This window comes from Hesperophylax consimilis, chromosome 29 (assembly GCF_061612785.1).
Source record: "Hesperophylax consimilis isolate HC1 chromosome 29, BYU_Hcon_1.0, whole genome shotgun sequence".
Taxonomy (NCBI): domain Eukaryota; kingdom Metazoa; phylum Arthropoda; class Insecta; order Trichoptera; family Limnephilidae; genus Hesperophylax; species Hesperophylax consimilis.
This window is the reverse complement of record NC_142864.1, coordinates 5490987-5507500: the sequence shown is the minus strand read 5'-3', so window position 1 is coordinate 5507500 and position 16514 is coordinate 5490987. Positions and strand designations below refer to the sequence as shown.

Genomic DNA, 16514 nt, shown 5'->3' with positions numbered 1-16514 from the left:
GAAAATGACATTTGTAATCAAAACATATTTTACAATCAGAGTTAACAGAGTTACAATCGCAGACAGTTTTTTTTTTTTGGTTATTATAGGTTAGAGTTTTCTAAATATATATTTTTAGGTTATCACGTCGTTTTGCTTTTCCTTCTTGTTTATCCAACCTTGATTCTGTCTATCATCAGGGCAGATTGATGATGTAACGCTGTCCGAAATGTTGGCTAACGAAGGTTAATTTATCTGATTTTGTGCCATATATTATTCTAGATGCGAGTTTATTGAAACTAGTTTAAAGAACAAATATTAAGTACTTCTTTGGGTTCCATGATAACTCAACGCAGTGACAATTCAACACACTTTTAAAAAGTGATATAAAGTCATTAGGAACGATGAAAAAAAAACCTAATTAACTCAGTTAATAAAGTTTTTGTTTCATCTTCTCTCTCACTTTCCATGACTTTAATAACTTTTTAAAGATGTGATGAATTATCATTGAGATGATTTATCCGGTCACCCTTCTCTGACCCTTTCTCCTCCCCACCATTATTTTCCACCGCCTCACAAAAATCCCCAGTTGTGGTTGCCATAATTCTACTGGCTCCAGACAGTAGAACTCGTGTGCAGCATTCTCCATCAAGAAATCAACATGATAAAGCTCTTTCTTCCAAGACAATAAATAAAATTATTTATTTATTCGCACCTTAAAGATTTTTGATAACATGTATACATTGTTATAGGTAAGTTCTTCAGGAGTACAATAAATAGTACGTAACAAAATAAATTGAGTATGAACGATATAAGCAGGTAAAATAGAAATCATCATAGAGAGTTCTGTTGTACAAAAGATTTCAATAATTGTACATAATAACAAGAATACAAAACAAATACATGAGCTAATATGAAAACGTATCTTGGTTGTAGTAAATTGGTTGATATTAATAAATATAAAAATAAACAATTTTTTGTACTGTTTTGCATTTAGCAAACCTTTATTACGCCAGATTGGATGTTTTACAGACCATAGCTAAATTAATACAGTGATTAAAGGTGCACATGAAGAATAATAGAAATTAAAGAATAATGATAAATTTATATCACCTTCTAATTAATTCAATAGTTTAACAGTTTATAAATCTACAGGCGAAACAGCTGTCTGTCAGAAAGATAAATCCAAGCATCCCGCTTGATATTTTGAGATATCGCAAAGTAAAAGCTGTCGTACAAATTGTAATATGATAAAAGCAATCCGAATTTCTTCATAAAAAGTTACATCAATCACATTTTCTCGCAAATCATTCTTACTATCATTTTCTTTGAACACTCTTATGCAATATCGTGACTTACTATTGAACTACATACAATGTTTTGTGTGTATAATGTTGTTGCTTCTAATAGTTCCAATGTTTATTTTCAATTTTTAAAAACACATGTAACACTTACACGATTCTTATTTATATTTCTTTTCAGCATGAAATATACTTTACTTATCATTTCATAGTACAGGGTTTTCCAATAAGAGGTGTTATTTTGATATTCAATCGTAAAAGATTAATGGTGTCGTTGCTTGTGTAGCACGTAGCGCCATCTTGTTGAAAGTAAACGATGTCCAGAACAATACCATCCAATTCCGGCCATAAAAAATTATTAATCATCTCTCGATAGCGCAATCCATTCACCGTAACTGTTGCTCCAGCCTCAATTTCGAAAAAGTAAGGTCCAATGACTCCGCCGGACCATAAACCGCACCAAACAGTAACACGTTGAGGTTAAAGAGGCTTTTCAACAACAACTCTTGGGTTTTCCGAGCCCCAGATGCGACAATTTTGCTTGTTGATGAAGCCACCGAGGTGGAAATGTGCCTCATCACTCAAGATGATTTGCATTTGATTCACTCAAGTGAATTTTAATAATTTCAATGCGTTATTGAAGCATGTATCGTTCCATTTTTATTAATGGCGTAGTTTCTACTTGTCAAATGTAAAAAAAATGACAGCTTCAAAAGTAAAATCTACCGAAATAGCGGGCTATTTAAAATAACACCTCTTATTGGAAAACCCTGTAGTAATCGTAATTGGATAACTTATATAGCGCTGTTTTAGTTAAAAATCACCCCAAGGGCGCCGTATAATTTATTACGAGATAAACATACTTACCTGGCAGGTTACTTTAGATAAACACACTTGTAATGTTTACAAATTTGCACGCAGAGACACTATAGTAAAAACACTAGACTGAAAAACTTTATTTTAAAAGACTGAAGAATTTAAGACTCTTTATGACTTATAAATTCTTAGTTATTTACGATGAAAGGTTTGTCACTTGATACGACTCTCTAAAAATATACCCAACCATAAGCATTTACTCTGTACCTCATCTTTATCTTAAGTTAGTTACATATATTTATTTATACATAAGTATATAAATATTTTTTGACATTTTAATATTGTATTACTTAAACAGGATCTCATTTTGTTTTGTTTACTCCTTGTCTTATAAACTTCTATTTAATATCCTTTGCTGTTTTGGGTGCTCTTTATAATTGACGCAATTCTAATTTCATGTTATAATTTACATCTTACACTACAAGTTATATTATGTAAGAGTCGAAAGCGGTTAATAATACAAATAAATAAACGAGTATTAGTCATTGAAGGTAAAGTTAACAACGCTCAGACGACAAATTTATCATAGAAAAATTAGAGACAGATTTGGTTTGAGAACTTCCTCCAGAACTCCATAAAGGAGGGTTAAATGATTTCACTCTGGGCTCATGTTATCTTTGGGGATGCTGAGGCCCCAAATGATGTAGGAATAACAGATGCTGGTTTTCCGCCGGTGTCTGTCTTGTTTCACGGACGTGCACCAGTGCATAGGGGATCAATGCTGCTAGATCTTTAGAGCAGAATCCATTAAAATACCCATAGAACAGACTTAGCATGATCACATTGCGTCTGTGAAATAGAGATGACAATCCATCTGTAAACAACGGATTGTCAATCAGACGGAATTTCCACCATTCAGTATTTTGGGGATCCAGCCCAGAGGTGGCTCTCAAATTCATTTGTACAGAGTTAGCATCTGGTCTCTCTTGAAGAACCTTCTAGTCCCATACAAGACTTATTATAGTGTAGCTTATAATGATTTGAAAAGTCGCTGTTGATTCAAGCTCATACATTTTCTTAATGCCAATCAATTTTTGGAATAACTTAAAAGAAATAATTATTATGTTATATTATATTCCGTTATACAAATTAAAAAAATATAGATTTTAATACGCGTTAATCAATTTTCTAAACGTTGCTTATAAAGCCAAACGCGTCACTCATAAATTTTCAAATGATCCTTAAAAGCAACAAAATAAAAATCTGTTTACATAAATGATAATACAAAAAATAAATAAATTTTACTTGACTGTATTATAAACTTTATGCTGTATTTTAAAAACTTTTTTTTTCACTTAATAATAACAAAAAAACCACAACCCATTGCTAGAGATATTTCAACACGTAATAGAAAAACCTTTCTAACTTATGGTTTTTTTTTAAAATGTGATTCCGCACAAGAGTCCCAACTGCTCCCAACCGTCTGTAACCAGTGAGACTATGGCATTCCCAATTGGGCAATGTTGTAAGGCTGGAGATAGCTAGGAGGTGAAAGTGATGTGGAAAAGGAAGGTAGGGGAGTAACTGGCTGTTCAGATCAAATAAAATTTAATTGCGATTCGAACCCGCGACCTCCGACTTCCTAGTCGTAAGCATTACCCCTCGACTGCCGAGGCCGTCGTAAATCAATTTATAACAAATCTTGAAATTTTTTAACCGCTGAGTGAACTTATATTTAATACGAGCGATACAATCTGATCAGCCAGACACGTCCCAACCATCCTCTTGCCCATCTCCATTACAATTCCGCAAATGGGATTACCATTTTTCCCCTGGACTCCGAGTCACACAAAAAAATAGAAATTTTAGAATAACGAACAATTCAAAATGATTTTTACCTATATGCAAATCCAAAGAATTCGTTAGAAAATGCTGCAATAAAATTACTGAAAGAAAAAATGCTACAAATAAAATTGATCTTAACACTGATATTAAGCATTTTTATCAATATTTTTACCATACAATTCTAATGTGCAAAATTTTAAAGCCTTTTTTTTTAACAGTCAGGGTTGGGGCTGCGGGGGTATGCAGTGAACAGTGCCGCCATCTTGGTAGGCCAGGGGCGCCGTTGTGTGTTGGGCGATACGGCGGCCGTTTGCTGCATTTGTACTGCCTGTCTGCCTTTGCAACTCGGGTGGAGCAGGGCAAGTCAAGCGGGGGACGCGTACGGAATTTGGGCCTGATTTTTGAATGACACAAAATCACAATTTTGTATACGTTTCGATCAATGGATACGTCCAGACTAAGCCGTAAAACGCATCGAGCAGCTAAATAACCAGTAAATAAAATAATTATATAAAACTTTTTTTACATTAACCCCTGGGGAAAATAATTTCCCTAACAGCCTTTGTCAACTTTGGGATGCTTTTAAGGAAAGGAAGGAAGTTTTGGGAAGGTAGAAGGTATGAGGGTTGAATAGGAATCTGTCAGTGTGTCTAAGAGTGACGGACATATGAATATATCCCTCCCACTGCGGCGCAAGGCGATGGGTCGAGAAACCAGTTAGAGAGGTCAAAGGGTCTCCTCAAACCAGCTTCTCCCGATCTGACACGCTACCTCGCTGATGGCCAGGTGCATCCTAAACACACCTCTTCCAATGCTAATTCACCAAACGCAGTGAACCACTTGGGGTTACCGGTGTTGGTTACCCAATAAATGGTTCCCGGGGCTGCGGTAAACGCGCCTCTCAAATTGAAGCTGTCAAAAGGGCAATTATGACTAATAGTGTATTTGGGCCTTTCCAAAAAAAGAATCAGCGCTTTTGATTGCATCACTGTTTCCTATTTATTTATCTTTTTCCGATTTTATGTCCGGGTTAAATCTTCCCCATAGGAAAAACTAAACCCTTCCACACACTTTTCCACAAATGATCATCTAGTCAATCAACATGATACAAGTGCATTATATAAGCAAAATAAATACAAAACAATACAAGAACAACAAGTCAACTCACCAGAGATCAAATGGGAAAATAATTCACAAACTCCAGATATTTTCATATCAGAGGGTTCGGCTCGGTAGAACTTCTAACTGGACCTATAAATCCTACTGATCCCTCAGCATAAATATTTAAAAAAATCTTTCGTTATCCTACATGTATTCAAAATGACCGACTTTTGCATCTTTATATATAAATTTTTTGATAGATCTAATACGCCTAAATTTTTAATGAGAGAGCTAGGTATAATGCCAGTAGCCGAAATAACGAATGGTAATATTTTTTATAGTCTGAGAATGCCAAATTCTTTTTATCTCATTTCCTAAATCTGTGTATTTTCTTATTTTTTCATTAACAGATTTTTGAATATTACAGGAATTTGGAATAGCGACATCAATGATATAAGTTTTTATTTTTTATTTTGTCATGTAAAACTATATCGGGTCTATTATGACTAATCGTTTGGTCTGTTAGTATGGTTTTATCATAATATATTTTATAAAATTCGTTTTCTAAAAATGAATTTGGTTCGTATTCATAATATGGTATTATATTACGGCAGTCAATCAAGTTATGTTTAATTACCAAACTTTGGTGAATTATTTTTAAAACTTGGTTATGCCTAAATGTATACTCGGACGGTGAAATATTATTATTAATAATTGCATTTGGAAACTCGAGCTGCGTTATTATAAAAAAAATACTTCCAGTGCCAAGCAATTATTTGCGCATTTATGAAAAAGGCAAAACGAATATACTATCGGTCACAATCACCTCATACATTCCTTTGGCCCTTTGTCGCAAACGATTGCATCTACTCTAGCTAAGAAACAGATAATATCCGGGTGACCTGGGATTTTTTTTTTAAATGCTCAAATAATTGCTTAATTGGAAAGGGAACTTGTTTTTATATTATTAACGCAGCTGGAGCTTATAAATTTATACACATTTGTAATAATAATATCATAATAGAAAACTGGGTGACGCCGTCAAAAGGGCCAATCCACCGATGGAAAGGTCCGAATATACCATTTAAGTCACTGTAAGATGACGCGGCTGTTTTCGACACCTCGAGGGGTTCAGAGAAAAAGAGATTGATTCTCCTTTTTGCCTAATGAATACCTGTGATTTCCGATAGAGAATATATTCGAATACCCCACACCAAATAGATTAATTACAAAATAAAGCCAAGGTAGTTTGTATTCGAATTATCAGTTTGTGGGGTCACCCTACGGTTATTTGCACTATAATACAGTCAGTTTCAGATCAGAGGCACGTTAGTACAATAAAATCTCTCGGCGAATGGCACTTGAGATGAGTATACAACTTCCACTGTATAGCAAAACACAACCGATGCAAAGTAATAGAAACTTGATTATTTTCTACAGCAATCGGACTGTCAAATTGTGACAGAGCAATAAGTACTTGAACACTCGTCGCAAGCGGCGTTTGAATCCTCGTTGTGCAGATTCAAAAATGAATTCTTGAATCGTTGCTCTGCGATTGGCGAAGAACACAACAAAGCCATTAGGTACCAATGGGGTCACAAAACGGTCACAATAATTGATTTTATACACTTCACTTTGCCCTTTTGATTGCTTTATCGTCTATTTGTCGGAGGCGGCTTTGTGCGTCTGAAATGTCGATGGCGAATTTGTTAAAAAAAACTGTTAATCTTTCTCACATAATAACAGATAATAAAATTGAAGTTTCCAATTTAATAATCAAATGAGAATCAACCTAACCTACAAATTACATTACCTTCAAAGGTACTTTGCAGAATGCTAAAGGTTATATTTTTGTTGTTGTATTTAAAATTCACACAGAGATAGGATCGCATTATTTGTGAAATGTGTTTACAATGATATCTAGTTAACCTTCTGATATGACATTAATTAAATCATTGATACAATAATGACGCCTCATAATTGAAATAAAATTATCGATTTGAAATATTTAATTTTTTTTTCTACATTACGCATTTTTATATAGTTTCTGCATTAACCATCGAATTTTTCAACGTCATTTACAGACAGCTCAGCAAGTATCATTTGGCGATTGAAAAAAATAGTCAAACAGCCCCAATGACCTTTTTATACTTACATGTTACCTCAAATTTGTAATCTTCTTCGTTGTATGTAGGTGCATAACCGTTTTATTAAGAGCATGACAGAATAAAAAAAAAATGTTAGTAAAAGGCTGACTTATTGCAAGGTGGCAATTACAAAAAACCGCAAAATTATTTTGATCTCATATAATTTTCGAATCATTTTGTTTAACCGCTCGAGCCACGTAGTGCTATATCTGTCACCAAATTACACATCCTCATAAAACTCGTCCTATCTCCTTTTCTATCATGGTTAAACGGATATTGTTAACAGATTTAGAAAGTGAAAACAACAAGCTTTTGTTTGCATTTAAAAGTTTACCATAAACGCGTCCGAATATTTTGAAATGATTCTAATAAGCCAAACAGTTCACCCTGTCAAGGTTAGCCAAATTAGTGAATAATTATTATGTTAAAGGACAAAAGTGAAGTGACAACCTTTTTATGTTTAGTTAAGTATAAAATTACGAATAAAGTTTACTAGAAAAAAACCACTGGTAAAAGATTTGAAAACTTTAGGTAGTGTTGACGCAAATATTAATCTTCCATTAACATTATCCTCGCAATTTTTCCCATCCTATTTTACCACAAGTACCTGTCATTATCCGACTGTACCCACGTTTTTGTGTGACATTTTACAACAATAAAATTAAATGTCAAAGCAGTTTATTGATGAAGCCTGTTTGATGAACATCTATTTGTTATCAGTGCTTTTATTGATATCAACTCAGGGTAGAAGGCCTGTGCAGTGAATATATTCGGTTCCCTCAGTGTCTTTCGTATCCAACCTGGATGTTATGGAAGCTTGTGCATAAAATAAATCATATCTCCTGTGAGTGAAACCAACCATCATCATCTTTGAAGAGCTTCAAAGAGGTAAGTCGGATTCCTTCCTTAATCCATATTCACCATCTCCAACCATAGTTGTGTCAACTTCAAAGTTCACAATCAATTTTTACAGTTCACTCTTGATTCATGATTCATGCCTATTGCGATCACAAGTAGGTTTTGGTTAAAAGTTTAATATTTTTAATTACAAATGGCCGTTCTGAAAAGTCTTTCATCTGATTTCAAAAACAGCCAATCTATTTAAAATTGAATGTTGGGTGAGAATATTGTGATGATAAAATATAATTTTGTCTATGTCCAAGGTGTTAATACGGGGATTTTCCTGGCTGCATCAACCGCAAGTATTAATCCGACTTCGTTAATGTGATGACCACAGCAACTAGTTGCCTATATATTTTTTTGCTTGCATAACCTCGGTTAGGAGATGACATCATGAAGAAGAAAAATGTTTACTCTCAACAGAATTTGTTTATTTAATATCAATCACAAGCACACACAAGGAACGCTTCTACGAAAAATACCATATTCTATTTATGTAAAGGAGATTTTCTGTGGCGGGCAGGCTGTGTGGATTTGTGTTTTATTCCAAGATTGATGAAAATTTGCACACTTAGCCTTCAGAACAAGAGGAAGGTCACTGTATACATGAAATTTCTAAAAAAAACTCTGCTTAAAGCTTGGAACTTCATGTAGTTCGCTATGATACAGGGTTTTCCAATAAGAGGTGTTATTTTGATATTCAATCGTAAAAGATAAATGGTTTCGTTGTTTGTGTGGCACATAGCGCCATCTTGTTGAATTTAAACGTTGTCCAAATCAATACCATCCAATTCCGGCCATAAAAAATCATTAATCATCTCTCGATAGCGATCCATTCACCGTAACTGTTGCTCCAGCCTCATTTTCGAAAAAGTAAGGTCCAACGACTCCGCCGGACCATAAACTGCACCAAACAGTCACACGTTGAAGATAGAGAGACTTTTCAACAATAACTTTCGGGTTTTCCGAGCCCCAGATGCCACAATTTTCTTGTTGACGAAGCCACCGAGGTGGAAATGGGCCTCATCACTCAAGATGATTTGCATTTGATTCACTCAAGTGAATTTTAATAATTCAAATACGTTGTTGAAGCGTGTATCGTTCCATTTTTATTAATGGCGTAGCTTCTACTTGTCAAATGTCAAAAAATGACAGCTTCAAAAGTAACATCTACCGAAATAGCGGGATATTCAAAATAACACCTCTTATTGGAAAACCTGTATAACCGACTGTGTTTTGGTATATCCCTTGATGCCACATTTTTTGGAATGTTACTTTTCAGCGATTTTATAAAGAATAATCTTCAAAATACAACATGGTACATAAAGTAGTTTTTGCTAACCAAGGCATTTTTAATACTAAAACTAAATGTATGCCTAAAAACGTTTTTATGTTATTTTAAAAGATGATTTTAATTACTACCCTCTTCAAATATCTCATATTTGTAAATATATTTTTTTTATATATAAATAATGAAAAAAAAAACTTTCATATAAATTTTAGAATTTTTAATTTATTTTACGAATCCGTAAATATTAGTTTTTCATCGTCTCATGTAAAGTTTATATTTTTTCTCCTTGAATAAATGTATATATCCTCTACTAAATACAATACAAAATAAAAATACAGAACACCTAATCGGCAGAATTTCGAAGCAATTCAAAACAAATCGGGTCAATGACATCGCAAATATTTTTTTTTTATTTAATATTTGAAAACATATATTTTTACATAGATAAGTATACAGGATAAAAAAAGATATAAAACAATAGAAATTAAAGTAGCCTAAATATATATATATCATCCGAAGAAACGTGAAAATGAGCCTGATTTGAGGATTTGAAGAAAGTAGTGCCGGTCTAAAAAAGTCTTGCATGAACATGAGTAAAGATTTTAACCCGAGCGATATACGGACCTCTTCACCATATTGCTATACCAACGCTACAGTATTAGGGAATTTTTATAAGTAAGACTGAATCTGATATATTGCAAATTAATAATTCATTAACATTCAGAATGGATCCATCGCCAATTTTAGCGAGAAAGAAGCAAATATACCGCACAGAGTTTTGGCGGTCGGACGGAAGAACTGACGAGTCACGAGACTGGCCGAATAAAGTGTGGTTTCGTTGCTTGTGTGGCACGTAGCGCCGTCTTGTTGAAAGTAAACGTTGTCCAGATCAATACCATCCAATTCCGGCCATAAAAAATCATTAATCATCTCTCGATAGCGCAATCCATTCACCGTAACTGTTGCTCCAGCCTCATTTAAAAAAAAGTAAGGTCCAATGTCTCCGCCGGACCATAAACCGCACCAAATGCGCCAATTTTGCTTGTTGACGAAGCCACCGAGGTGGAAATGGGCCTCATCACTCAAGATGATTTGCATTTGATTCACTCAAGTGAATTTTAATAATTTCAATGCGTTGTTGAAGCGTTTATCGTTCCATTTTTATTAATGGCGTAGTTTCTACTTGTCAAATGTCAAAAAATGACAGCTTCAAAAGTAACATCTACCGAAATAGCGGGCTATACGAAAAAAAATTGGATGTTGAACGTGTAATAATCAGTTTTCTTAGGCTGGAAATAGTGTCATGCCTACGGTAAACGACCGACGACATTGCGCTGACGAGCTGGACCGCTGGTCATTTTACGCGGCGCATAGCGAATCGCGTGGCACTTAGAATCGTTCAACGCGGTTCTTTCGAATGGTCATTTGATGACAATGTTACATTTTGATTTCTGCGAAACAATTGAACCTTACATTAAATCGTGGCGGCATCCGTGGTCAAGAAGTGAGGCTCTCGACTAGCAAGCTGGAGGTCGGGTGGTTCAAATCCCGGCGTGCACAAGTAAATTTTATTTGATTAATTTGTGTTCATAAAGTACTCTTTCCGAAAGATACTCTCAGTATCGCCCTGGTGTTCTGACACAATTTAGTGTTGAAAATTTGCTTGAAATGACTTCCCCACCTTTCTCATACCCATCTCATTCCCCTCCCACTACCTTCAGCCTACCAAGATTTTCTCAGATTCCATTTAGAATCTTACGAGAATCATTCAGAAAGTTGGTTTGCGTTGAAAACCCCTGCAATCGCGAGCGTCTTGCTGTCCCCCTCCCGCCTCCCCCCCGCTACGCGCGCCTGCGCAGACTACCCCAGCACAAGCCGCCATTGCCGGCAAGCTGCGCGCGCACCCTCCATCCCGCTCTGCGCCTAACGCGCATGCGCCCCCCTCCACAGGGCAATGTTTATATTATTTGTATTTCAGCTGTGTATCATGTAAACTAACTACTACGAACGCCAACACGAATGGATGTTGGTTAAATATTGCCCTGCTTATTGTTGTGGGCGAACCGAGCGCAACACAGTCGCGCGCTGTTGTGTTAAGCGAGCGGACCTTCCCCAGCAGCTCCTACAAATAATATCTACAAACAACAACCTTAACTAAAAGTAATTAAATATTATTATTTTTATTTCATTTATAATAATAACAATAATAGCAATAAAATTCTACATTGACAAATAATAATCACTCATCGCTTATCAGTTGGTCGATCTTTTTCAAGTGTTTTCAATATTGTTTATTGTTTTTTTAATGGTAACCTCACCATAAATAAATAAAAACACGTATAAATAACATTAAACAAATAAAAATACATAATAAAAACGTTAAAATAAATACGAATCTTCAAGTTTTATGCAATTAAAACAATTTTAACTAAAAATATTCAATTTTTCGCACAAATTTTGAATGTCGCTCATAAGCGCGCGAAATTTTCTATTTCTACCAAACTTTTCTTTTTGGTGTTAAAATTTTAAATGATTGTTTTGTTGTTCGTTTTTTAATAAACAGTGACGGGGAGCTACTGATAGTAAGTTATCTATATTGTTTATTGTAAATAACGTTAGCGGATAAAGTAACATTATAATTTTGTTATCTGGGCTATTTGTGTTTACCGAATTACACCTTTTTTATCTCAAGGATACTCGCATATTTATTTTTCCGATAAGATTTATCAATTTCTTCACAAATTCTCTAACTAACTCCATAAATATAATGAAAATTTGCAGGTTAATATAGATTATCTTCGAATTAAAGATAATAATATTCTTTTTCAAGGTTTTAAATTTAGCGTCAATTATTTGTCAAGGTTTAAATAATTATCAGTCGATTTCTTTTCGAATTTTAAAATATTCATTAAAATTTTGTCGAATTCTCTTTTTGAATTTAAATAAATTCACACGAAAATTGATATAATTCTCTTTTTAAAAATAATTGGTTCATAAGAAATTGTTGAACAATGTTCTCTTTTTGAATGTGAATTGATTTTCAAGAAAAAAATTTGTGTTCCCTTTTTAAATTTGAAGTGATAACATGAATAATGTTGAATTCTCTTTTCGAATATGAATAAAATTGATTCTTAAGCATATTGTTGAATTATCACATTGAATTTTAATTGATTCCTACGAAAGTTGTTTCATGAAGTTTAAGGATTTTTTTGTCTTCATAATAATATATTCCTTCTCATGTTAATTACTGTAACTAATAAATCATTAAATAAACCGAAATCATCATTTTGCAACTCATTTCAAATGTTTCCGTTAAATTTAACGTTTTTAAAAGGAAATTTACGTTTGTCACTTATAAGTCACAACCGATTTTTTTCGTATTTATTATCGTTCAAATGATGTCTTTCTTTTGTTTTAAAAACGCAGTTTTTTGTTTACATCCAAACTTCTGCAGCGGTCTTTTCTCCAAATTCAAATTTGACGTAATTTAAAATCCATAATGGCGGTCGCTCATATCCGTCGTTTCCCGCGCTTTTCTCGAGCGTAGGTACTATCGCTTATAAGTTACTCCCTTAGGTACTGCACAGAAAGAGTTGTGACCTCCGTTACGAATAAATTCTAGTTATGTCAAATACTATATTATAACGTTAAATGAGTCAACAAGTTGCACAAAACCTCAATTTATAAATTTTTACGATTCTAAAACTTTTTTTTCAAGACAAACATTCTCAGATTACGAAATACCCACAAATAATCGAATTTTCTCTAATCTCATCCATTATAAACGTATAATATTGATTGGAAGATAGTAGAGCAGTATTGAATACGCTACACCTGGGTAGGTACTACGGAACCCGACGCCTTTGTTTACTCGGTTACTAATCGTTTGTTTTGGTTTACGATGTTTTCGGTATCCTACTAAACTAGGTCAGATGCTGTTTCGTTTCGTTTTTTCATCGTGTCTAATACGGGTCGGGAATTCATCGCTTCGATAAGGCGCATTAGTACGAAGACATCGATAAGAATTTTATCGATCATGTCGGTAACTTGTTTTCTTTCCCAGCACGACTGGAGTTCGCCAAGAACAAACAACAGTTCACGTCAACTAATTTAAACTATTTAGTCGACGTAGATTATTTCATTCGTCGGCGATTTATAGTCGCATTCGGGAATGATGAGATGTCACCGACAATAACTACTATTTTAATATGACATCAGACCTCTTTCTTTCAAAACCATAATTTTATTTCTACGTTCTTTCCTCTCAGGACACTTCCTGAAACCTTTTATCCTGTTCTCATGTCTTCGGGAGAGACATTTGGACATCTCCAACAGGACTCTCTCGGAACATTGTAGTGGGAGGGATGGATTCATAAGTCCGTCACATCGACTTATCACACGTCCTTGACACATCGACTCCCATATTCTTACCCACAGAACTACTTCTCCTTCCTTTCCTAAAAAGACCCTCCACGCAACCTCCTTCATCAGGACGTCCTGTGTGGGGTTAATGTAAAAAAACGTCTAATTCTCTAATCCCTAACACGACAGGAACCACAATTTTTTGGCCCAGCAGTAATGCTTGATCATGAAAGTTTCTTTAAAAACAAAATGACAGCTTTTCCTCCCAACGTATTTTCTTGTCCATTTTTTCATTCTTCTGATTCTGAACTTAATACGGCAGAAACCTCAAATCTTTTGGCCAGCAACAGTAGTTCTTGATTGCGGCAGTTTGTTTAACAAACACATGACATCAGACCTCGGCGGCTGTAAACTCTGCAGTAGTTAACATAAACAATTAAACAATAAGAAACCTAAACAAGGCAACCGAGTGTTTGGGTTCGAGAGCAGAAACACGTGCAGTAAAGCTAAAGTTCGCTGGGCGGTTCCAATTTGCGCGGGAAGCGATTTTTTGTTGTTGTGTTATTGTTAGTTCAACACATCCATGATTAAATAATTATTAAGGTTGTGTGTTAAACAAAATCATATAATAAAGGAATTATTAAATTAATTCAAGATTTAACTGTGAAGTACGACACGTATACCAAGCAGTTCAACATTAGTAAAATAGTGTAATAAGAACTTTACGGGTTCACTAAGGAAACAGTATTACACCTGTATCGTTCCTCATAAAGGAACGTAATATGTTACCTTAACCGTTTGTTTTACAAAAGGAGTTTCAATGCGTATTTTCTCTCTTCGGGTTAGCTGATCGCGAAGCAGACGGTTTACTAAGCATTGCATGAATCAGACCTGCCAGAGGTGGTGAAAGTTAGGTTAATTAAATTGTTAGAACAAGAACATGACCTATTGCTGCAGAGTCTCCATCTTCTATCTTTGTTGAACGTCACAGCGGTGCTGCCAAGGTCTGTTATCTATTTGAGGATATTGTGTCAGCGCTTTATTAGTATCAGACACATACCTGTACGGATGACGAACCTCGCGCTGGCACTGTTGGTGGACTCTCTCGCTGCAGCAGCTGGTCCAGTGTCTTCACCACCTAGGATTCTTGCTGCAGAATCTCCATCTTCTATCTTCATGCCACCTGTTCCTGTTCTTCATTTTACTTAACTTAACTTCACTTTATTTTTGTGATACCTGCATCAACTGTAAAGCGCCCCTGAGGTGATATCTCACAAAAGCGACGCTATACAAATTGTACAATATTATTATTATTATTACCGGTCATTACAGCTGTGAGATCTCTTTAAGGGATCACATCTGTAATCCTAAGTGTTGTGTTGAGGTAAAAAACTAACCAACAGCATCTCTCGTCCTGATTGGTAAGAATGAGAAAGTATTTGACATCAAAGAACTAATCAACATGCGCTTGAAAAATTGCTTGAAAAGGTTTGATAAGTTGTCCCATTAGTTACTAGCTAGGAACTTATCCGATTACAGTTAATTTTTTTTAAACATTAGGTCCTAAGGAAAATTATTTCTCTCAGTGCATACGCCGTCTTTATTGTAACTTTTTGGGGGGTATTTTTAAAGGAAAGTAAGGAGAGGATGTTTTGGTATGAAGGGTGGGTTTGTCAGTGTGTTCTGAGTGACGTATTAATATGAATCCATGCTGTACAGTTGGTGGGCAGACGTATTCGCTGCCAAGACCTGGACAAATCTCACCCTATGAGCTCTGTCATAGTTGGCCACTTGGGGTAACCTGTGGCTAAGGTGTTGGTTATACAATGAATGGTTCCCAAATTATTGCTTCGTTTCTCCTGCTCGTACTCATGTAAAATGAGAACGGGTTGTCATGTTCTCATGTAAAGTGAGAATGTTTGTACAGTGTAAAAATACAGGAACTACATCGCTACTCAGTTGGACAGCTTAGACTATGGGAAAGGATTTATTGTTCCAGGAACCACTTCCAGATATCCTATCGAGCTGAAACTCAGCAGGTAGACTCTTTATCGATGACAATACATTCTATCAACTTTTGGTATCAATCGCGTTCATACACGAGGACATATACGCATTTCTCTAAAATCGGACGATAATACAGCAGTCAATATACGAAATAAATGTCGAAAAATGAGTATAGCTATTTTATTAAGAATTTCTTAAAATTTTGGAAATCCCGGTTAAAAACGGGATTGCAGATCTTAATGAATGAATTAATAGATTTCCTGATAAACTTTTAGTAAGTGACGAATAGAAGAGAAATACTAAGGACGGGTTGTTTCGGAGAATTTGAACAATTCATCAAATTTCAACGTTCATTTTCGGGTTCTGTGAAAGTCCTATTCAAGTTCTGTTATTATATCATTGTAGGCTAGTTGCTTGATAAAACTGAAATAAAAACAGAACTTGAAAAAATCTTTCACAGAACTTGAAAATGAACGTTGAAATTTGATGAATTGTTCAAATTCTCCGAAACAACTCGTCCTAAATGTTTTCGTATTTCGTCAGTATATATTAAAAGTGTATGAACGCGTATTTTGATATACAAGAATTTATCAGGAAGCGGCCTGAAATCCTGTTTTTAACCGGATCACAAACAATCTGAAGAGATTCGCAATACTCATTTATATTTGTGTACACGGTCGGCATCGGGCAAGGTTGGTAACGCAGTTGACTCATGTCCCTGGTAACGAAGGTTCAATCCTCAATCAAACCAATGTTTTGTTATGG

The 16514-nt window shown here is 34.9% G+C and overlaps 1 protein-coding gene across 9 annotated transcripts in view; it reads left to right on the top strand.

The window, feature by feature from the left end:
- The window catches only part of LOC149409807 (uncharacterized), a 174999-nt gene that overhangs the window by 78552 nt on the left and 79933 nt on the right, over positions 1-16514 (top strand). Inside the window, exon 1 of one of the 9 annotated variants that reach the window (XM_089649299.1) lies at positions 11472-11540. The exons of the other annotated variants lie outside the window; for them this stretch is intronic. The gene's annotated coding sequence lies outside the window, so the exon portion shown is untranslated. Of the gene's footprint in view, positions 1-11471; positions 11541-16514 lie in introns of those variants that run through there. 9 annotated transcript variants of the gene reach the window in all.